Here is a 24098-nt window from a genome sequence, read left to right as displayed (position 1 = left end):
GAACTCCTGGGTTCAAGCAATCCTCCCCACCTCAGTCTCCTGAATAACTAGTTGACACCTCTTTTAAATCCCAATCCTTCAAAATGGATGTTTTTATAAAATATAATAAAAATAAATTACTATAAAAATGAAACAAGGTGAAAAACTAAGCCCATATTTTTATTACTAGATTCAACAATCATAAAATCACTGTCAGTTTGCTATAAAAGTTTATAAACCTTTAACTCTGCACATGTGTTGTTGCAGACCAGTAATGCATAACTGGCAGACAAGCATTTTTGATTAGCACCATATCAAATAAATGGTGGCATGGACGCGGAGAAAGAGGAACACTCCTACACTGCTGGTGGGACTACAAACAAGTTCAACCTCTGTGGAAAGCAATATGGAGATACCTTAAAGCGATACAAGTAGATCTACCATTTGATTCAGCAATTCCACTACTGGGCATCTACCTAAAAGATCAAATGACACTCTACAAAATAGACACCTGCACTCAAATGTTTATAGCAGCACAATTCACAATTGCAAAGTTGTGGAAACAACCCAAGTGCCTATCAATACATACATAGATTAATAAAATGTGGCATATGTATACCATGAAGTACAATTCAGCTTTAAGAAACAGTGGTGATATAGCACCTCTTGTATTGTCCTGGATAGAGCTAGAACCCATTCTACTAAGTGAAGTATCTCAAGAATGGAAAAACAAGCACCACATGTACTCACCAGCAAATTGATATTAACGGATCAACACCTAAGTGGACATAAAAGAAAAACATTTATTGGGTGTCAGACAGGTGGGAGAAGGTAGGAGGGGATGGGTATATACAAACACAATGAGTGAGATGTGCAACATTTGGGGGACTGTCATGTTTGAAGCTCTGTCTCAAGGGGGAAGGGGAGCATGGGCAATATATGTAACCTTAACATTTGTACCCCCATAATATGCTGAAATCAAATAAATAAATAAATAAAAACAATTACCCTGTAAAATACTTATCTCAGCATTTCCACAAGGCAACTTTTACTTACACACCCTGATTAGACTGGGAGTTCTGTAAGAGGCAAGCCAGCACTAACACTTGGAGGTGCTTAATAAGTATTTATCAAATGAATGACTGAATGAATAAATGAAGCCCAAAGGACCATAAGCCTTTCTGCTGTTAACACCTACAAGCGTCCTTCTTTTAAACCTAGAGTAGCTCCCACGCTCTCCTGATTCCTTTGCCAGAGGTCCCAAGGACACAGATGCTTTTCCTACCTTTGCTAACACCTGCCACCCACTTGGCCCAAAGGGTTCCAAAATATAGATGTCTGATTAGCTTCCCACGAATGTGATCACCAAGAGCCTTTACCATTTAAGGGTATCAGTACAACAACGTTTCAGAAACAAACAACGTAAAACACAATAAACAAACATAGGGGAAGTTATAAAAATTCCAAAATAAGGCATAGACTTGGCCTCTTGCTTCCTGCTGTTCAGAGATCGTAAAGACACTGCAGTTCTGTATCTTTATCTCTGGGTTTCTCTATTTTCCCCATTTGATTTATGGGGTCCCTGTGAAAATATTTATTAAATCTTTTCTTGGAACCATTTGCTGCTTCCCCTAGTTCTGACACTAACTTCTAATTTAAAAAAAAAAAGTTAAGTATACAAGTGTATTAGTTTTCTATTACTGCTATAACAAATAACAATAAACTTAATGGTTCAAACAACAAAAATTTATTATCTCACAACGTCTGTGGGTCAGAAGTCTAACACAGTTTCATGGAGCTGAAATTATGATGTTAGCAGGATTGCATTCTTTTCCCAGAGGTTCTAGGGGAGAATTTGTTTCTTCAATCATTCAGGTTGTTGAAAGAATTCAGTTCTTTGAAATTGTATCACTGAGTCCACATTTCCTTGCTATCCATTAGCTGAGGGCTGTTCCCAGCTTCTAGTTGCCACCAGTTTTCTTGGCTTGAGGCCTCCTCCCTCCATCTTAAAATTCAGCAAGGGCTGGTGGAGATCTTCTCATGATGCAGCTCTTTGACCAAAGCTGGGAAAGGTGCTCTGATTTAAAGGGCTCCTGTGATTAAACAAGGCCATCTGCATAATTCAGGATTGTTTCCCTATCTCAAGATCTGTAACCTTATTCATATCTGCAAAGTTCCTTTAGTCACAAACTATAACATGTTCATAGGTTCAAGGGAATAGGAGGTGGACATATGTGAAGGCATTACCCTGATTACCACAACAAGAATCCATACATTTATTCTGGGTAAAAAAGAAAATTAAAAATATATGTTATTAACTTTATGTCCTTGGATAAGGTCCTAATCTTATGTGAGGACTCTGGATAAGATTTTTCAGAGCTTTTATGGTGGACTCTATGCCGCATGCATATTTGTGCTGGAAAGTACTTTGTACTTTGTTCATTTTGTTCATCTGGTGTATTGGCTTGTCCCGGACATGCTCTCCCAGTTCCAATGCACCCTCCAGATTGCTGCCATAGTCAACTCATGTTCTAATTCTTTGACTAAAATTCTAAAATTGTAGATCCAAATTCCAGACTATTAAATCCCATTTACTTTTTCTGGCAAACCTGATTCTTCATAATTTGATCCCACGCTATTCTATGACTCTATTTCCCACTATATCCCACTTATTGCCTACAACATCCCAACATACTTGCAAAATTCTGTACTCTATATGCTTGTCTTTGCACATGCTCTACTTTCTGCTTGGATGGAACTTCCTTTGTCCCTTCTCTTTGTAGATATGTGGTATAATCAAAATAGCATGCACTTGGAATTCACTTTGATTTGAATTCTAACTAGTCACTCTGATACTTGCTAGGCCTGAGATTGTGAGAAGTTCCTTTATACAGGGAGCACAATAGGATTATTAAATCCTACTTTGCAGGAATATTTTGAGGCTTTGATTTGAAATAATATACATGAAAGCATATATAATATAGTGTCTGTCACATAATAGACATTAAGTGTTAGTTATTCTTTTGTCCTAGAGAACCTCATTTTTCCTCCAAGCTTCAGTTCACCACCTCTCCTGTCTTGTTGTCCCTGCCCCCTTGGGTAGAGTAAGGTTCTAGACTTCCCTCTACCATAACTGTGTGTATTTAGCATGATCACACTTCAGTGGACAGTGTCTATACCTATCCATGTCCTCTAGTACATTATAAACTTCATGAGTGGAATAATGTCTTATTTATTATCCATATAACCTAGCAGAAGATATCAATTAGGCATTCAAATAAAGTTTGAATGGATGGATGGATGGATGGATGGATGGATGGATGGATGGATGGAAGGGTGGATGCAAGAATAAATGTAGAACCCAGAATTATAATTAACACATAAAATATATTTAACTATATGCTTCATTTAAATTAAGTATACCTTTTATGTATATATACCATATACCAGTGGTCCCCAACCTATTGGAAGACAATTTTTCCATGGATAGGGGTTGGTGCCAGATGGTTTTGGGGTGATTCAAGTGCATTACATTTATTATGCACTTTATTTCTAATATTATTACATTGTACTGGATAATGGAATAATTATACAACTCACAATAACGCAGAATCTAATGCCATCACTGATCTAACAGTAGGCAAAGCTCAGGCAGTGATGCCAGCAATGGGGAATGGCTGTAAATACAGATGAAGCTTCACTCCCTTACCTGCTATTCATCCTCCTGCTGTGTGGCCCAGGGTGTGGGGACTGCAGCTGCATGCCATTCTGACTGTTATTTTACTTTTTTAATCTCTTTAGCTGTCTTGCTTACTAAATTTGTGTGTGTACATTTTTATCTCTGCAATCATGTTAAATTCCTAAAAGCCTGTGTCTTTCCTTTCTTTGTTAACTTCATTCAAGCAAGGGTCTGTGTTCTATACATAGTAAGTGTTCAGTGTGGTTTGACAAAGTGATCAAAAAAGACACTATGATTTTGTGGGGGGGAAACCCTAATATTTAGGGTTTCTGGATAAAGCAGGAGCTGATTCTTAGAAAGCAAAATGCTTACACAAGAATGTTTCAACAAGTGACCTAAACACAATAAGAAGTATCTGTAGACTTAGTAGTGTCAAAACTACCTGTTTGCTAATTGGCCTTACCCACAGGAAAAGCAAACTTTCTGGTATCACCATGACAAGAGGTTGTTTTACACCTTGGAGCCAGGCCCCCAGTAGAGTTAGGCTCCTACCCCACCATAGAAACTGGGAGACCGGGCCACTATCTTCCCTGGTGATTACATTTCAAAGAATGGTTCCTAGCTCCAGGCCTTGAGAAAGACATTTCTGGGTTGTAAATCTGGCAAGAGGCTTTTAAAACGATTTACATCCCAAAAGGACAGAGAAAGGATTTAGAAACACAACTTTTCTAAAGTAAATGTTCTAAGAAAAGGGAGGTCAGGAGCGAGATTCAGGAATAAGCCTGCCTGTCTAAAGTTTAGTCAAGCAGAGGGGAACATTACAGGCCCCTTGGTCAGTAGGAACCTAAGTGTGTATTTCTGGATAAGAAAGGATGAATTAGAAATGTCCTTTGAAAAACAGGATAGTTATAGGAGAGTAAATTCTTTAATGGGATCTATTTATCACAGTGCAGCTCGGGAGGTCTATTAACAAGCAAACTGAACCAAGCTAGCCCTGGCTGAGGTAGAGTAGGTATATCCATAAGTCCTCAGGCATAAAAGGAACTTGGGTTAAAAAATAAACAGAGATTTAAAGCTGGCTTCCTACAACATATATGTAGAATTGTCTATATTTCAGAAAAACCTTACTGCTTTAAAAGACATTGTATAGCTTTGCTTTTCAATTCACATTTTTCAAACAATTAAAAGGCCATGGAGGTCTCACCTCCACAATGTGGTCCTTGTCTTCACTTTCTCGCTATTCTTTTAATTACAGAAGAGGGTGATATAGAAGAGAAAGCTCAGATATTGCTCTTGGGAGAGCATTGTGATTAACCTAAAGCACTCTCCAGAATAATTTTTAAATACTGATATTTGAGGCATTATTCTTCCTTTACTCTTCATGTTTGCCCAAAGCTCTGGATTCTAAAATTCCCTAAAGCATACTGCACACATTAAGTAAAAACTGAGAAGTAATGAAAGTGAAGATACTTACTTCTCTCCTTTGCAGAGTATCTTCTTTTATTTTCTTCAGGTTTTCTTTCTTTTTTTTCTTCTTTATTCTTAACTCCCATCCCGTCTTTGTTATGTCCTCCATTCTGAATATGATCAAACTTCTGGTTATCTAAATGATGTATTGTTGTGTGTGTGTGTGTGTGTGCGCGTGCGTGTGTGTGTGCGCGTGCGTGTGTGTGTGTGTGTGTGTGTGTGTGTGTGTGTGTGTGTGTGTATGCGTGCATGTGTACACATGCCTATGTGTTTGGGGAATGTGGGGATTTATAATAACAAACTAGTTAAAAGGACAACAATCTTACAATTATCTGGCTACTATTTAACGACTGTTTGGCAGAGCTTGGCTCGGGTTCTGGTTAGGTCAACAGAGCTCGTACACAAACTCCTATGCTCATTATCCAAAGATAGGTGAAATAAAGAATATATATCTAAGCATGCCTGCTATATAGGTAGAAATGAATTCAGCTTATGAAATGAATGGGTTCTATTTTTGAAATATATTGTATTTATGAAATTATACTTTTGAAATGAATTTGACATGTACACTGAAAATATTTTACCTGCCTCATAGACTACACATAAAAAAAAGGAACAAGAAAATATTCAAATTTCGGATTATTCTTCTCTCTTTCTTGTCCTCTTGGCTCTTAATGCTTGTATTGAGGCATAATTTTAAAACACTTTTTTTAAGCCAGTTTTCACTGAAGAGGTCAGGTGAGGTTAGGGTCTTTACAGTAAGTCACACTTTATCAGTGCAAAATTCTGTCGTACTCATCATTTCTCAGTTAATTAAGCTGGATATCTCCTTAGAGATCTTTCTTATATGAAATTGGAAACTGGCTTCATGTTAGTGACTGTACCAAAATGGGCTTTAAAATGTAAAACTCTCTAATCCTCTTTTAGAAGGGCAAGTGTTTCATGTCACCTTGTCTGTAGAGCAAAATCTCTTTCTGAATGAAGGATGCCGCTTTGCTAAACCCCACAGTCTGATTATAAATCAACCAGTACAATAACAGTACTGCAGACAGATAATCTCTTTAGCATAAAATTGTATTCAGCAAGATGAAAATCCTAACAAGAATGTGATTTCTGTCAGTTTAGGTTTTCATGCATGCCATTTACCCTAAGATTTTTTTCTTTCCATACTCCTATTACCAGTTCAACCTGGAGAAAAATGGCTTATAATATGATTGGGGTTCATATGCATGGACCACAATGGGCATAAAGCATATGAGGATTGCATATCAGGAGTCACAATTCTTAACAGATTGGAGGGTGTTCAAAGAAAGGAAATAAAAGTGATTAGATGGCCACGATTGGCTCGTGAACACAGCATAAAGGAACTGAGACTCACAGCCGGACTACATCACACCAGACGGAATGAGGAATCTCTGAAGAGCGTAACTTCAGAGGAGAAGCTGCAACTGTTTATTGTTGCCCCAGGGAGGTGTAATTGGGGTTAATGGGATGAAATTAAGCAAAGAAAAATTCAGGATGTATATCAGGAAACACTTCCTAATAATGAGGTCTTTCATAATATTGTCCCAATGGAAGTATTAGAAGCCCTTTTGTTTGAGTCATTCAAACTTCATGTAGGAAAATATATGGAAAAATAGGCTGTAAAAGACAATCTCATACCAGTCCTCAAGGGACGAATTATGCGCCACAATCAGATCTTTCTCAGCTTTAATTTCCATGACTCTATTTTAGTAAGTCCCTCAAAGGCTCAATTTTCAAAGCCTTCAATCCCTTCTATGTTGCACCTTCAGCAGTAGCAGGTTCTAACTACCTAAGCTTGCAGTTGTGCGCTGCAACCATGGAGACTCTTGCCTGAGAATCTTGGAAATCTGAAGTCATTTGCCATGACTTCAGTTGCTATTTGTGCTTGTAAGTGTAGTTAATAGAAAACTCAAATAAAGTTCTGAACAATGCCACCAGCAAACTGAGCTAATTGGTACACTGAATTCCTTTCCTCATTCGTTTCTCATCACATCCTTCAATCCATTAAATTAGAATTTACTGAGAATATCGTATCTGCTGGTAACTGAGTAAATGCTGGGGATAAAAAATGAAAATGTTAAATTAGGTATAATTTTCCATCCTCTTTGAAATGTACTCAGGCTAGAGATTGTATCTTTTCTACCATTTCATACCCTGGTACCTATCACAGTGTCTGGCACGTATCTATTTAATTGAACAAATGAATGACTCTCAAGACATTCAGTACTTTATCTTAGTTTCCATAAGCTCATTCTGTGCCTTTCTTGCAATGTACTAATTAGCAAAAAATATATTTTAAATAAATAAATAAACAAGCAAACAAACAAAAGAAGTGATAGGTTAGTTGTGTGGCTCAAGATCTTCCGCCTTGTTTTATTCCAAAGGTTCTGAATAAAAAGCCCCATCAAAGCAGGGTGGGCTTCTTGAGACACCTTCCTCATGCCTAAGTGTGAGAGTGAAGCAGTGGTTTAGAGAAAGATTCCTTCTTTTGTTTTCAACACTGGGCTTTTTAAAGACACTAGAGTAAACCCATTTGTGGGTGTTTTTTGTTTGTTTGTTTGTTTTTTTATTTTTATGTTTTGGAAAGAAGGGAAAAGATTAAGATTTTTCTAGGAAATTACCTACTCCACCACTATAACCAGCCCCTGCAAATGCCCAGGCTCAATGCTAGTCCCCCATACCAGCAGACACTGAAAGAATATTTAAAGAAGGAAAAGGCAACTTACAGTGGAGAAAATCAAGAAGCAAAATGATAAAATTCATAGTACATAGTACACAGAGATACCATTGATTGAACTATGAGTTCTGGTGATTTTCCCACTATTGAAAGCACTTCTTTCCTTTTCTTTCTTCATCTTTAGTTCTTTCATGTCGTTGGTCTTCCTTCATGATATATACTATAGAAGCATTTTACTTATTTTTATTTCTTTGATCTGTAAAATATATTTGAATATTTAAAAATATTTGCTTTTATTTTAGTTTTTAATATGGCTTTCATATAATTTTTAATCTTTTTCTACAGATGTTCCAAAATAAATTATTTGCTTCATTTTTGTTTTTCCTGTTTTGTGTTATATTTTGTGTAAAACTAGTAAAAAGAAAATTTTAGTGACATTGGCATAACTTTCTGTGTTTATTAGTAGCTTCTATTCTGTTCTTTTGATTCTCCCACTTTTTAACAGCAAAGAACACCTCTACTACTAATAAATTGATGTTAGAGGCCCTTTTATCCCTTATTAGCTCTTACTAGCTTTAAACTATGTCTTTGAAGCATCATTTATTTATCTGGCCCCTGATGTGCTCTTCTCTTCAGTTTCAACATTTGTTTTCCCTGCATTTCCTTGTATTAAACAGTTTATAGATTTGTTTGGTCATTGCAAGACCCCTTTGCCTTGCTATCACTTTATTCTGCACACCTCAACATTCTTGCCACTATCATAGATTGATTCATAGTGTTATGTACCAGATCCCTGTTGTCATTTTTTCCAAATTTCTGAGATCCATGTACCTTGTGAAAGAGTCAGAAGATGTCATTTACATTTTATTCAACTAAACATGATCAGAAATCAAACCAAACACATCCCCTTATAAAATTGTAGTTCATCTGTGACAAGAGCAAGTATGACAGTGAAAAGAAGTTTCATCCAATGGATGCATGTCTGTAGAATTAAAACACACTTCTTGGATACATGTTGTTTTCCAAAGCAGGAAAGCATGAAGGCTGCAGTCATTAAAAGGTAATCATTCCCATGGAGGTGGAGCTTCCAAGGGCTTATAGGTTTATGGAGGGTTTTCCAGAAATGAGCCAATCTAATGAGTAGTGACTTGTTATCTTCTAAACATAAAATATGCCAACATAATAAATGAAATAGACACAAATAGTCTTAAACAGAATGGGCTCAAATTCAAATGTTATAGGAAAAGCAACATCATTCTGATTAAAAATAAAGTAACCCACACTTCAATGAGTGTCGCCACCATATTTATTAAGTTTTTAACAAACAAGGTATTGTTGCTTTATGAGAGTCTCTTTATTAAGGGAGATAGAAAAATATAAAAGAGAACAAAATTGTGAATACCTATAGTCTCTGAATTCCTTATTGTTGTAGGCATTCCAGTCCAGTAAATTAAGTTGGCAAAGGAATATAGAGTAATATGCCAAAATTTTATTTGTTGTGTTATCAGCGTGTCAGGCAAGGCTCGATTATTTTTTTTAGACTTTTTGAGAGAAGGCTCAGCTTTAGACTGCAGTTCTAACTAGCATGTATCCAAATTGCTATCAACAGCTCCACCCACCGTATGCCTCCCCCACTGCATACTTGCCTCCCCTCTGACTTTCTTGCTATCGACAGCTATAGACCATTTGTTTGTGTTCCCTCAAAATTCGTATATTGAGATCCCCTCCCCCAGCCTGATTAGCAGGTGAGGACTTAGGGAGAGGATTGGTGCACTTATAAGACACCTCAGAAAGCTCCCTCACCCCTTCTGCCATGTGAGAACACAGAGAGTAGACGGTCATCTAGGAGTCAGGAAGTGGGCCCTCAGCAGACATGGAATCTGCCAGCACCATGATCTTGGACCCGCCAGCCTCCATAACTGTGAGAAATAAATGATTGCTGTTAAAGCCAGCCAGTCTGTGGTATTTTTGGTATAGCAGCCTGAACAGACAAAGGCACCAACAAAGGCCACAGCTCCATTAGGCCCCAGTTCCCACCTCACCCCCGTGGCAGGGGCTCACTAATTAATCTCTCTGTCTCTTGTGCCATCCATTCTGCCAGGGAATTCTGCTTGTGTTACAGCTTCAGTTGTAACATAAAAAAAAAAAAAAAAATTCAGTTATTTTTACCTCTTTTCCAAAATATTCAATGGTTCCCCATTGTCTATGGAATGAACTGTAAATACCTCACCCCAGAACTCAAATCCTTGTATAATATGGCTTCAACCTATCTCTCCAACTTCATCACCATTTACTGTTGGACTCAAACCCTGCATTCCAGCAAAATTGAACATTTGTATTTTCTCACATTGTCTGGTATTTTCTCCCTTTCAGAGTATTGTTTCAATTTCCTTTTTTAGGAGCCTTTTTTTTAGTATGGCTTTAAATATTATCTCCTATAAAAATAACATTTCTATATAATCATATATTATCTTCCACATCCTTACCACTCTTCATTTTTGCCTCTTGTATTGTACCTTGTATCATGGTTGTTTATTATTTGCATGCCCTTGGCATTAGCCCTAAAGAGAAAGTACAGCATCTAACTCCTAAAGAACATACTCTGCAGCCACCAGAACAATGTCAGGTACATGGGGGCTGATCACCTATTTAATCTTGTATTCTACAAAGATTCATCAAGTAGACAATACTGGTATGTGCAAGGCACAATGCTTCTAACCTTTTATAATAGAATTTCATAAGTAAGCTCAAAAAATTCTTTAATATCATATTCTAACATTGTTTTGACAAAATTTTCCTAAGCCACCAATGCCTACTAAGGGTTTCTAAAAATTACCTTAATTTAATAAATATTAACTAAAGAATCTAGTCTATAAATGTATAAAATATTAATTGAACATTGAATACTTCAAGTGATCTACATCAAGAATGTCCATCTTTGTCTCAGAAATCCTCTTGGTTCCCTCTTCACTTCCTTCAGGTTTTTGTCAACACAGTACTTTCCCAGTGAGGTCTACCCTGCCCACCCTATCTAAATTCATATCACACTTACACATACACACGCAGACACACATATCCTATCTCACTTTCCTGCTTTGTTTTCCCCCTTTGCACTTATCATGAACATACTGTTATGGTCTAAATGTATCCCCCCAAATTGCTGTGTTGTAAATGTAACCTACAGTGCAATAGTGTTGGAAGGTGTGGCCTTACAGGAAGTGTTTATTATACCACCATGAAAGTAAAATAGTGCTTATTTGGATAAAGGGTTTACAAGAAGAAAAGTGCCAGAGTACAGATGATCCATGTGCCTCACTGGCCCACAGACAGACATGCTTAGACCATGCTGGGCTGGATGCATTGGACTAAAAACGGACACTTTCTTCTTGCCATTTTACGTAATCCCAGGAGAGATGAAGGGAATGGGGAACTCCTAGTTGGCTCTGCAACAGTGAAAGCTTCCTGCTTACAGAATGACCTTGTTAGAAATGAGCAGCTCACCTTGAACCAGATTCTTGCCACTCTACTGAGAAGGAAGAGCCTCCTGGACCACCTAGAATTTACTTTCCTCAGTTCACTCTGGGTCTGTGGGAGCTCAGTGTAGATAAGTACATGAATCAGTTGTGACTGATACCAAATTGTTCTGTTGTTTAGGAATTGGGTGTTAACAAATGTCCCCTATAGCTGGGTCAGATAAAGAAGGATATAGTCAATATTACAATGATTTAATATTAACAGCCACTGCCTGGAATAATCTTAGAAAGCTGTTTGAGGTTATCTGTCCACATCTGCAATAAAAATGAGTTCTTCAAACCACTCCCTCCACTTTGAAATCTTTATTCACTTCTTGGGATTGTATGAGTTTACATCCAATCAAATGAGCATTGTCAAAATACCTTGGGAATGAGCCAATGATTTTTGTCTACTTTCTTCATTACTGTCTCCAAGTACATAGGATGGAATCAGGCATAGAGTAGACACCCAATTAATATTTGCTGCATGAACAAATAAATGAACTACTGGCGATCAACGCAATGCTCTGCCTTTAGTTCTTTCTCTCATGTCTGAATTATCAGTGAAAACATGAGGGTTGTATAGTTCAATGTAAGAGTTTATTTCCAATTTAACCATTTATGTGTTTCCAGCCATGATAATGAGCTGGTAATAGAAGCAAAATCCCTGACAATAACTAACTTTCAATACCCCTTTTTAATTAATTACAGTATGAACTATGTTATCATGCTAACACTGTATTGCTCTCTTGTTTCAGCTTCAGAATAGTTACCACACACGATGAACTAGTTAGATGATGGTCTTCAAATCACTTGGCCCTCTCTGACCTTGTGTAACCCCATTTATACTCAGATGATACCAACACTTCACACTGAGGTTCTCTTCAACTTCTTTTTATCTCTAAAAAGTGGCGCTCAGCCACTATGAGAAATATGCCACTCATCTGTCTTCTAATCATCTCTTTGTGACCCTCATCAATACGCTTTCACCCATCAACTCTCTTAGACGTTTTTTCCTCTTATTGAATAATATTACAACTTTCTACACCACATGGCTTGTATCTTGCAAAGTGTAAGACTCTTATGCAAACAGTCCCTGAATTCTCCTCTATATTACCTTCTGAGAATATTTTCATGTTATCAGACATTATTCTTTCCTTACTTCATTTTCTTTGATAATTTCTAACATAACTTTCTCATTTCATTGTAGCATTTTCCTTTATAAATGCAACATACTTTCTTAAACTAGCAAGATGCAACATTCATCATTATTACCATAATCATACAAGGTCTATTAGCAATATGAATGGGAAAAAATACAGTTAAAATCTTATGTTAATAACCAATTATGAAATGTTTTTCATTATAAATTCCTTTGGTTATGGTATCATGAATTCTGGAGAAACATTAATAGGAAGGGGAGACATGTCTCCAAAATGTGCACATTCACATATTCTAATCTCAAGTTCAAGGTCCTTCAACTCCCCACCCTCTCTCGTGCTCCCACTTCCTCACTCCCTCACTTGATTTCAGTCTCTTGCTCTCTCTCCCCTGTATGTTTTTATATTTAGAAAGAGTTATTAGATATTTGGCATATAAGAGTTCATAGCTTATATTAGTTTACTGGGGCTGCTATAACAAAATATCACAGACTGGGTGGCTTAAACAACAGAAATTTATTTTCTCGTAGTTCTGGAGGCAAGAAATCAAAGATGAAGGTGTTGGCCGATGTGGTTTCTTTGGAGGCCTCTTTCTTTGGCTTGCAGATGGCCCCCCTCTTTCCTTGTCTCCACATCATCTTTCCTCAGTGTGCAGCAATCCCTGGTGTCTCGTCCAAATTTTCTCATCGTATAAGGACACCACTCAGACTGTATTAGGACCCTCCTCAAGGGCCTCTTTTTAACTTAATCACTTCTTTAAAGGCCATCTCTCCATATAAAGTCACATTCTGAGTTCTGGGGGTTAGGGCTTTAGCATATGAATTTGAAGAGGGGAGGATACAATTCAGTTTATAACAAAGCTCATGGGAGAGAAAAACATAGTCATAAACGTACATAATTCAAAATAAGTTATGATAAATATGGTACATTTTTTATTTTGTTGGTTAGATATTTGATTGTTGTTTTGCATTTGAAAGAAATAAGATATGAACTAGACCACAAGAGGATACAATTTGACTTCAAAGGATAGGATTTGTGCAGTGAAATTGGAGAAAAGGTGAAGGGACTAAATCTCACACATCCCCAATGGCAGGAAAACAAAGGACTCATTAAGGAATGGAGAATTGATCTGGCTGAGACATTGGCTATTGGAGAGTGGTGGATTACAGGAGCAGGAGCAAGGGGTACCCCTTGGGGGAGAAGAAGGGCACAGGGATTTAAGACTAGAAATGCCAGGTAGGACTTCATTGTAAGGCTGAGGAATTTGGATTTTACTCTGTCAGTGACAGGAAAGTACTAAAGTCAAAGAGTTTTTAATGATTCTATTATTTACATGTACTGTTCATTTTTTAAAACGTGGATGAACCAGGAGGACATTATGCTAAGTGAAATAAGCCAGACACAGAAAGACAAATACTTCATTATCCCACTTATATTAATGTATGGAATCTAAAAATGTCAAACTCACAAGCAGAGAGTAAAATGGTGATTAACAGGAGCAATGGGTTGCGGGGAGAATTGGGAAGATGTTGTCAAAGGATACAAAATTTCAGGCCAGCCGCAGTGGCTCACACATGCAATCCGAGCACTTTGGGAGGCCAAGGTGGGAGGATCACTTGAGGCCAGGAGTTCCAGACCAGCCTGAGCAAGAGCAAGACCCAATATTTAACAAAAACAGAAAAATTAACTGGTCATAGCGGCAAACACCACCTGTAGTCCCAGCTATTCAGGAGGCTGAGGCAGTAGGATGGCTTGAGCCCAGGAGTTTGAGGTTGCTGTGAGCTAGGCTAATGCCACAGTACTCTAGTGTGGGCAACAGAACAAGACTCCATCTCAAAATAATAATAATAATAATTTCAGTTAATCAGGAGAAATTTCTTTAAGAGATCTCTTGTACAACATGGTGACTATAGTTAATAATAATGTATTGTATACTTGATGACTGCTGAGAAAGTAGATTTTAAATGTTCTCACCACAAAAAATAAGTATGTGAGGTGATGAATATATCAATTAGCTTGATTAAACGATATACATTTCAAAACATCATGTTATACACCATACATATATACAATTTTTATTTGTCAATTAACAATAAAGAATAACAATAATAAAAGAAACTTCGCATTAACAGCAGACTGAACTATAAAGTATTTGGCTTCCCTCAAATGTTCAAACATTTCCTATTTCATAGTAGGACCCCAAACTCAACAGAAATTTTCCTATACTTACCCTAAAGAGCCTAAACCCATGATTTACTTTGGTCTCATGATCACCTTTCACACATTCTAACACCCTTAGATTCTTTATATCAGTATTTTTCAATGTATAGTTTTTAGGTTTCTTAGAAATCTGTGGATTTATTCTCAGAAGTTGAAAAAAATTATTTTTCTTTAACTTACAGGTTCTTAACATGGGATTCTTGAACAGGGATGAGAAAATAATTACATGTTTTATTTTCACTAACTTCTAACTGAAATATAACATTTCTTATTAAAGTAAATATTGAAAACAAAACATACAGATTTTTCCATAAGGCATGACAATTATAGTGAAAAACTTGAATATATTTGATGCTCATCACTAATTCAAAATTATAGGAGTTCTCAAACCCGATACTAGATCTTATTATTTATTGTGTTAATAAAAATTCACCAATATTGTGATTTTTTTTTAGATATTTTGGTTACTGTTAATTCTGTATAGTTCTTTTCCTCTTATTGGTTGAGTTTAATTTTAACCATTTAAAAACATTATTCTGAGAAGCAGTCCATATTCTACAACAGACAGGCAAAGGAGTCTATGGGATAAAAATGGTTAAGAATCCATGCTTAAGAAGGAGTCTACATATTACTAAAACCAGGGGACTTGGGTGAGAACCGCCTTATGTTATCACTCTTTCTTGCAGTAAGAAACCTGTATGTAGGCTTTTGCTTTGAATACTAAACCATCTATTTCTGTATTTATCATATTTCTTTGAGTCGATACCTCTGAGCCTTCCTAGACAGCTTCTTATCACTTGAAAGTTGACTTTAAATGGATTCTTTTATTTACTTTACCCTGGAGTCAGAACAGGAAGGAGGAAATCAGGTTCCAAGGAGTAAAGCATACTGAGAAAAATTCTATCAATTAAATGTGAATGCAAAAAAACCCTCTTATTTATTCTCTTGATTTATATTACTTTAAGGTGAAATTCAGTATATTGAATGAACTTATCACAAGGATGCCTAAATGCTTGCAACCTTTTGGCACATCTTTTCACTAAGTTCCACTAGGGATAAAATGTAAATATATAGTTTCTACTTAACCAACCTCCAGATAATATTTTAAAAAGTAATGAAATAGTGTCTGAGTCACTCAGATGGAAGCTGCTATACTTAATACAAACTAAAATCATTATTATTTTCATAAACATTTAGATATTCAGATCTTATTGAAACATATAACATTCATTTCAAATGACCTGTGCATAGGAAAATGCCATCAAAGCATGTTGCATAGAGTCACCTGCTCCTCTTCCTTTCTGTGAGCATAGAGTCCCAGTGAATAGCTGGCTGAAATTCCAATGGCTTTATCAAATGAGACCCTGACCGGTTTTTCCAACAATACTTAAAGCCTCCCTTAGTGATTTCCCTGCATTTAGAGAGAGGCCTCAACAATCAAGAAGGAAATGTGTGTTTTGCTCTTTCTTGGCGCAGTCCTGTGCCTGCTTTTATCACGCCGCCGCACAGCACTTCTGTCCTGGAAGACGCCTGTGTGACTTGGATACCATTTCATAGTATCACACTGGATCCTCTTATGTCTCGCCAATTAAATTATCTTCTCCTGCCTTTATTCCTGCCAAAGAGGCTCAGGCTGAGATAAGGTCACACTCCTCTTAAGTTGTTTTTGAAATAATGTGGAAGGCCTTATGGAGAACGCGTGCACGCACAAGCATTAAGCGCCCAGTCCTCCCCAGCCTCTGTAAAACTGAATTTCTTTGCAAAACTTCCTTCTATTGTGTACTATCACCTTGAATCTCTAAAAACTGAAGAGTCCTCTTTAATCTCATTAAATTACATTAAAGCACTACCAAAAACATGTGGTAAATGTGGGATTCCATTATCACTGTGCCAATTGAATTACAGAGCAGACTTGATAGCAGCTGAGAGGAAGTTCTTAAAGTGGTCCTGTTAGGGGACTCTGGGGACTGGTACTTTATTCTATATTTATATAAAACTGTCTCTATTCTGCTACATGTCAAAAGCAAAATTAAATTGTTGTAAGCTATCTAGATATTTGCTATTCTTCATGTTTTGCATCCTATATTTCAAAGCCTCAGCTTTTTCTTTCCCCATTGGAATGTTTCATAAGACACAATTCTGTGTTGATTTTAAAGAATACAGGAAGTATAATGATTGAGCTTTTAGTTGATTTCATATCAGCACCAAGGTACTAGCTTTCCATAAAGAGCCAGCTGCAAACTCAAGCTCCAGACTATAAGGAGACTGTAGAGTCTTCTCTAAAACACTTGATTAAAGTGCCTCTCAGAACTGTTGAGACAGTCAAGATAAATTTTTACTTTTGTTGCCCAAATTGCAAAGAAGAGGTCCTCTGGATGCCTTGTAAGAGTGGGCACAAGGACAGGAAGCCCTCAGGGTGTGGTGCTCAGTCCGGCTCACAAACATACCAACTTCTCCTGAAATCTAATCCTTCTCGACCACTTGTCCCTCGCAGACATCTTCTCCACTGCCTACTAAAAATATCATTGCCGTGTATTGTATAAGGGCCTGATTATTACTTTATGTTTCTGATGAAAGATTCTTTCTGACTCCCAGTGCTCTAGTTCCCCTACCCCTGCAAGTGGTTTACTGCTCAGCACACACAATGCCCAGATTGGAGAGACTATAAAAGCACAGGTAGACCTGAATATGCCGCTGCCTGCTCGAAAGTCTGCTGACACCATATGTGGCATGGTAGAATATCCACATGATGGAAAGACAGCTTCTGGAGTGTATGCTTTTCCAGAACCGGGTTTCTTTACTAAGTCTTCTCAATCCAAAAATCATTTTAACAGATTTATCAGAATGATGGGTTTAAAATTTTAGGCAAAGGAATTGAAAACAGAAATGATTGAGATGGCTTATTCAACTTTGATTATATTCCTTTGAGTTGTCTTTTTTATTTTTTTAAGTAAATCTCAATCTCATATGTCTCAAGCTGTGCTTTAGTCTAGCTTCCTGTGGGACTTAAGGTGTTAATGATGGAGAAGGAAAAGGCTAAGAGGTGACACTGATCACTTTCCTGGTTTTGGACAATGCTGTTCCAAAACACTTCTCAATGTAAGAGAGGTTTTGTGTCATGATTTCATAAGGTGTCATCCACCAAAGAAACGCTCATGGACCAAAAGAAACTACTCATGGCAAGATGGCAACTGAACGGACTCTTGCTCTCTTGGGTAAAGACATTTTCACATTCAAGTTCTATATAAACATTGTGCTTGTTTTAAATATGGGAGGAGGGGTATTTAAGATGTTTAGTGCTCAAAGATGCTTCCTCTCCTCCCTTACGCTTCCCTACACACAACACACACACACACACACACACACACACACACACACCCCACCTGGATAAGGTTCTTCAGTGTTCCCCATCCGGCCCAGTTCCTCTCAAGTCCCGTCCTTGTTCTGTGCTCTCCTCTTTTTTGCCCCCTCCATCTTTTTTCTACATTCTGCCATTCTAACTACAAAATACCTCCTTGTATAGGTTCCAAGGATTTATTTGCTAATTTTAATTATACCAAGTAAAAATAAATTAAGTGAAACCTTACCTGTGCTCAGATATGTAAAATATGGATTGCCAATTACCTATATAACTAATCACTGATGTCCTCCTAGAGATTTAAAATAACATTTTAAATTCGTATTCTTATATAAGTCCTGTATTTTATTTCTTTTTTCCTTTTTCTTTTTCTTTTTCAATTTTTTTATTTTAGCGTATTATGGGGGTACAAGTGTTAAGGTTACTTATATTGCCCATACCCCCTCCCCCCTCGAGTAAGAGCTTCAAGCATGTCCATCCCCCAAACACTGCACATCTTACTCGTTGTAGTTGTATATACCCCTTCCCTCCTCCCCTCTCCCACTCCCAACACCCAATAAATGTTACTCCTATTCCATACTGGTCCCCACTTACCTATCAACCTTAGCTGCCAGCATACTTACACTGGCTTAAGAAGTTCTAACCCCATTGATTTTCTTTCTGGTGCGCAAATAATGCCAGATTCTTTCTTATCATGGAGACTTTGCATTTACTGGGCCCTGGACCCAGAAACCTCTGTCAGCAGATCTTTATATGACTGGTCCCTTGTTGCCAGTTAAGTCTCAGTTTAAATGCTACTTTCCCAGAAATGTCTTTAATGATAACCAATCCAAATCTAATTCTTCTCATGCAGTCAACCTTTATCAGAGCACCCCTTATATTTTCTCATAATATTTATCACTATATTCTATTTTTATTTTTAATCGAGATATAATTTACATAACATAAAATAAATATATTTTGTGCACTCATTCCAGTCAATCCTTGCTCGCCCACAACCACCAGAGGCAACCACTGTTCTTATTTCTATTAATATAACTTAGTTTGCTAACGTTAATATCTTAATGTTAATGATATCGCAGAGCACATATTCTTTAATTTCTGCCTTCTTTCACTCAGCATAATGTTATGTTAGTTTTGGTAGACTATGTTTTTTATGTAAGTTGTCAGATTTATTAGCAAAATATTCCCTTATTAACCTTTCAAAAAATTAGTTACAAAATGATGTTTCCTTCATCATTTGTGATATCAGCAAGAGTTTTCTTTTATTTTCCTTTGTTGATACATTTTTCTAGGAGTGTCTCAAATTTATTAATAATCATTTCATTAATCTTTCTAGCCAACATTTGACTTTGTTGATTTTCTCTATTGTTAATATTTTCTATTTTATTATTATTCTTATCTTTATTATTTCCTTTTTTTATTATTGTCAGGTTTTATTTGTCCTTCTTTTGGAGCATTTTAGTGAAAACCCAGATTATTGATTTATATTTTTCTTCTTTTAATAATATGAATTTCCCTTTAACCACAATTTTAGCTGCATTTCATAAATTTTAATTTTTGTGATTTTATCAACATTCAGTTTAAATTATTTTGTAGTTTACCTTGTGATTTCTTCTGTAACCCATGGGCTATTTGGAAGTGTGGTGCTTAATATCTAAGGATTTGGAGATTCTCTAGGTATCTTATTATTATTAATACATAATATAATTACATTGTGGTCAGAGAGCATGCTTAGTATGATTTCCATACTTAATAATTTAACACATATTTTGTTTCTTCAATCTATGTCTTCTATTGTCTCTTTGGATATATCACTTTGTATTATTTAGGGGTTATTGAAAAGATTACAGTATGCATCTTTAATTACCACAATCTAACATAATATTATACCAATTCATGTAAATGTAAAATCTTCAAAAATGCATAATCTCATTTAAATCATTTTTGTTATTTGCATGTTGTCATATATTATTCTTCTAAGTGTTATTAACTCCACAATATATTTTTATTATATTTGTATTTTTCAATGAATTAGCTTTTAAAGTTCAAAGAGATAAACTAACATTCTATGTTTACCTACATGTTTAACATTTCAAGTGCCCTTCCTACTTTAATATATATCTAAACTTTCACCAGATATCATTTCTCTTTAACTGGAAGAACTCCCATTAACGTTTTTAATAGTGCAGATCTGCTGGCTACAATTTCTCCCAGTTTCTGTTTATTACTTTATTGGCAGGAACAAAAAAAAAACAGTTTTTCTGAATATAAAATTCCAGCTTGCCACAGAGGTTGTGCTAGTTTGCAGTCCCACCAGCAGTGTAGGAGTGTTCCTATCTCTCCGCATCCACGCCAGCATTTATTGTTTGGGGACTTTCTGATAAAGGCCATTCTCACTGGAGTTAAGTGATATCTCACTGTGGTTTTGATTTGCATTGCCCTGATGATTAGAGATGTTGAGCATTTTTTCATATGTTTGTTGGCCATTATTCTGTCTTCTTTTGAGACGTTTCTGTTCATGTCCTTTGCCCATTTTTTGATAGGGTTGTTTGATTTTTTTCTTGCTGATTTTCCTGAGTTCTAAATAGATTCTAGTTATCAGCCCTTTATCGGATGTGTAGCTTGTGAAAATTTTTTGCCATTCTGTGGGTTGTCTGTTTGCTCTCTTGAGAGTTTCTCTGGCTGTGCAGAAGCTTTTTAATTTAATCAGGTCCCATTTATTTATTTTTGTTGCTGCTGTGATTGCCTTTGGGGTCTTCTTCATAAATTCTTTGCCTAGGCCAATGTCTAGAAGAGCATTTCCAACGTTTTCCTCTAGAATTCTAATACTTTCACACCTAATATTCAAGTCTATTACCCAGCGTGAGTTGAGAGGTGAAAAGTGTGGGTCTTGTTTCAGTCTTCTACATGTGGCTATCCAGTTTTCCCGGCACTATTTATTGAATAAGGATTCTTTCCCCCAGTGTATGTTTTTGTCTGCTTTGTCAAAGATTAGCTGGCTATATGAGAATGGTTTTATATTTGGGTTCTTGGTTCTGTTCCACTGGTCAATGTCCATGTTCTTGTGCCAATGTCCAGCTGTTTTAATTACTATAGCCTTATAGTATAGTTTGAAGATACCTTAAAGCGATACAAGTAGATCTACCATTTGATCCAGCAATTCCACTACTGGGGCATCTACCCAAAAGATCAAAAATCACTTTACAAAAAAGACACCTGTACTTGAATGTTTATAGCAGCACAATTCACAATTGCAAAGTTGTGGAAACAACCCAAGTGCCCATCCATTCATGAATGGATTAATAAAATGTGGTATATGCATACCATGGAGTACTATTCAGCTTTAAGAAACAATGGTGATATAGCACCTCTTGTATTTTCCTGGATAGAGCTGGAACCTATTCTACTAAGTGAAGTATCTCAAGAATGGAAAAACAATCACCACATGTACTCACCAGCAAATTGGTATTAACGGATCAACACCTCAGTGGACATATAGAAATAACATTTATCGGGTATTGGGCAGGTGGGTGGGAGGGGGAGGGGATGGGTATATACAAACACAATGAATGAGATGTGCAACGTTTGGGGGATGGTCATGCTTGAGGCTCTGACTCGAGGGGGGAGGGGGCATGGGCAATATACATAATCTTAACACTTATACCCCCATTATACACTAAAATAAAATAATAATAATAAAATTCCAGCTTGACAGTTGGTTTTATTTTGTTTCTTCACTACTTTAAAAATTACTATTGTGTTATAGCCTCTATTGTTTTCTGAGAAAAGTCCGTGCATTTTCTTATCCTGTTTCCTGTTTGCTTTTAAGATTTCTTCTTTATCTTTTGTTTTCACCAGTTTGACTGTCATGTGACTGTGATCCATTTTCTTTGCTTTTTTTTTTTTTTTTTTTTTTTTTGCTATTCATTGAGCTTATTTAATTTGTGGGTTGCTTTTTAAAAAATGAAATTTGGAAACATGTCAGCCAATATTTCTTCAAATTTTATTTCTGCCCCATCCTCTATCTTCTATTTTTCTCAGACTCCAATAATATCTATGTAAGACAGCTTGATACAGTATCAAACATTACTGAATCTCTCTTAATTGTATTACATTTATTCTTTTTGTGCTTCATTATGGAAGGTATATATATTGAACTATGTACAAGTATAATGATTCTTTCTTCTTTGTTACAAACAATACTATTTATCTTATCCAATAAATATTTGATTTCAGATATTATATATTTTGGTTCTAAGGTTTCTATTTGATTCTTGTTATAAATATCTCTTGAAATCCATGTCTTAATTTATTATAAATTTTTATGCTATAGACTCTTTATCACATTCCTATTAGTTATTTTCAATTCTTTATTGTAAAATTTCAAATCTTGCTCATATTTTATTCTTTCTATTTTTTTTTCTTTCTCATATTTTCTTGTTTCTTCCTATGCCTAGAAATTTCTCATTGGTACTAGACATTATGAATAATACATTGTGAAATCTTGGGCTTTTGTTTATTTCCCCTGAAGATTGTTGAGTTCTTTTCTGTCAGGGAGCTAAATGACTGGCAGATAACTTTAAATTTTAGAAGTTTGGTGTTATGCTTTGTTAGAGTGGGACTATTTTGATTTGCCTCTTAATCCTGAGGAAATCATTTAGTCCTAGGACATTGTTTTTACTCTTAAGATGTGGATGTTTGAGTGTTTACCAGGTGCCTTTAGTTTGTCAAGTCTTGAACTCAAAATTTTCTTATCTCTGCAGTTGAAGTCTCTGCTTAGCTCTTCTTAGCTGTCTAGCTCTTGTTTTCTTCCTGGACACTTCAGAAACTCACATGCACATATGCAATTCAGGGGTTAGCTCAATATTTGAGAAAATTTTATAGGCAGATTTTGGTGTCTTTCACTGTTTTTCTCTCCTTTCCAATATTCTGGTGGTCCTGAACACATCCTTTGAGGCCAATAAGGCAATGGTTTTCTCCTTCAATTTTAGCTGGCCCACACTACACGTGCCCATTTATTTATTGGTCAATTAATATTGTACTTTTATTTTTGTCTGGCTTATCCCACTTATGTGTCATCTCTAGGAGAACAGATTTCTTATCTGACATAACTATATTTCAGCACATGATGCTATGCATAGTACTTAATATGTTTTCAATTATAATTACCCCACTATTAATATTTTATATCATGCCTTGTTACAATGGCTTTATTTTAATTAAAATTATAATCACATTAATCACTGAAAGACCATTAAAAGCAAAAGAAACAGAATGTTTATGTCCCCATGTTATAGATAGAAAAAAGTCCAGAATACTTACAACAAAAATGCTAATCATTTAGATTCAAGGGAGTGTCCTAAAAAACTAAATGCATAAATTTATATTATTTTTTGGTGGTGTATTACTATAATGTGTGAAAGTGTTAAGTATAATAAAGCAGGATAAAATTAATTAGTTCTTAATTATGCTTCTGTGTCCAACCTTATTGCAAAGAAAAGCATAGACAAGCTCTACATTTCTGGCAGTGTAGAAATATAATAAATTTTTCCTCTGAGACTGCTGAACAGCCATCTCAGCTAAGTTCTTACCTCTACAGCAAAACATCAATCTAATCTGTCATCTCAGCAGCACTGACTGGTCATTCTGTAAAAAATCCTTGTACTATTTTAGAGCCCAGACTCCTGAGCCTCATTATCAGAAAAGCAACATATCACACTATCCTAATCTATAGTATTTCTTAAGTTAAAAATGCAATATTGAAACCTTCATAAACAAAACTTTTGAGGTAGCGGTAAACGGATGTCAATCACCAAATATACCTTCTCAAACATTTTCTAACTATAGGAATTATCTAATTATTCATACATTAAAAATTTTCCTACCTAGGGAAAAAAAACTTCTATTTGATTTTTTTCCACCTTACTTGCAGTATTTTAAAATTGACATGATATGTGAAATAAAAATGTATACTTTGTTCTTGTGTTTCTTTCCAGGGATAAAAATATTGATGCAAATG

At 36.0% G+C, this 24098-nt stretch overlaps 2 protein-coding genes across 3 annotated transcripts in view; both read left to right on the top strand.

Moving 5' to 3' along the window:
- The window catches only part of NKAIN2 (sodium/potassium transporting ATPase interacting 2), a 967023-nt gene that overhangs the window by 893544 nt on the left and 49381 nt on the right, over positions 1 to 24098 (top strand). The window lies entirely within an intron of this gene.
- The window catches only part of TPD52L1 (TPD52 like 1), a 377442-nt gene continuing 363802 nt past the window's right edge, over positions 10459 to 24098 (top strand). Inside the window, exon 1 of the mRNA XM_076002992.1 lies at positions 10459 to 10462. The gene's annotated coding sequence lies outside the window, so the exon portion shown is untranslated. The remainder of the gene's footprint in view (positions 10463 to 24098) is intronic.

Source organism: Microcebus murinus, chromosome 5, assembly GCF_040939455.1.
Source record: "Microcebus murinus isolate Inina chromosome 5, M.murinus_Inina_mat1.0, whole genome shotgun sequence".
In the NCBI taxonomy this organism is placed as follows: domain Eukaryota; kingdom Metazoa; phylum Chordata; class Mammalia; order Primates; family Cheirogaleidae; genus Microcebus; species Microcebus murinus.
Note: the sequence above shows the minus strand (reverse complement) of the source record. Positions and strands in the feature narration are given on the sequence as shown.